Source organism: Calidris pugnax, unplaced genomic scaffold, assembly GCF_001431845.1.
Source record: "Calidris pugnax isolate Ruff unplaced genomic scaffold, ASM143184v1 scaffold106, whole genome shotgun sequence".
In the NCBI taxonomy this organism is placed as follows: Eukaryota; Metazoa; Chordata; class Aves; order Charadriiformes; family Scolopacidae; genus Calidris; species Calidris pugnax.
Window position 1 is genome coordinate 24,003 of NW_015090824.1, and position 1,138 is coordinate 25,140.

Consider the following 1,138-nt stretch of genomic DNA (forward strand, 5'->3'; position numbering starts at 1 on the left):
GTCACCGCCGCGGGACGCGGGGGCCGGGGAGCCGTGCCCTCCGCCCAGAGCTATTTGGGATTTAATACTATTATCCTAATGCAACCGGCTCATTGTTCAGGCTGGGAAGCTGCCGCCGGGGCAGAGCCGGGGGGGGGTGGGTCTGGGTTAAGGGAGAGCAGCCCCCCCAGCCAGAGAGGGGCTGTCAGAGAGCCCCCATCCTGCCCCCGGCATCAGGAACCCTCCCTCTGGGGGGAAACTTGGTGGCAAATTTGGATGGTAGGGGAGATGCCACCAGTGGTGGTCACCAGTCGCGGGATGGGGATGTGGTACCCAATTCCCCCCCCCGGGGACCATCACCCGGCCCTCGGGGCTGCGAGGGGTGAGCATCCCATGGGAGCACGCGGGGCCGTAGCCCTAATCCCTAGGGATTTGGCCCACGTGTGCCCGCATCGCCCGGCCACCCTTTGGGTGCGAGGCGGAGGCCGGTGCCCGGGCGGGATTAATGGCTCAGCATCGTTAGCAGGTTATTTATAGGTGCTCCTCCGTGCCCTAAAAATCTGCAGGAGGAAAAGGGGGGGGAGCTGGGAAGTGGGGGGGTGTCCCAGCTCCGGGAGGATGCCCAGGGGATGCCACAGCAAAGCAAAGAGACTCCAGAGCACACGTCCAGCGAGATCCTGGTTTTACTTTGGGAAAAACACCATCCGGACACACAGCTTGCGGGTTTTTTGTGGTTTGGTTTTTTTTTTCTTTTTTTTTTCTTTTTTTTTCTTTTTTTCCATTTGTTTTCTCTCATTTTTAAAACAATATAGTGCAGCCAGCACTTCTCACAGTAGAATATAATGGTCGATTTTAGTATAAAAAAAAAACATTCTCAGAGATTTGTAAATGCACTTAGTGCTTGAACAGGCCTTTCAGGGATACAGTACCTCTTTACCGAGCACAATCACCTTGGGTTTCATCAGGGTATTTTGCTTTTTTTTTTCTTTTTTTTTCCTTTAAACATCAAAACACTTTGTATTTTGCGGTGCGGAGCCTTTTTCAAATGAATAAATCTATTAAACACATAATTACACATAGTGAATAACGGACCGTAATGAGCATTTTGGAACTGGTTTTGTTTTGTTTTTTTACCTTAGAAACAAAAAAAAAAACCAAA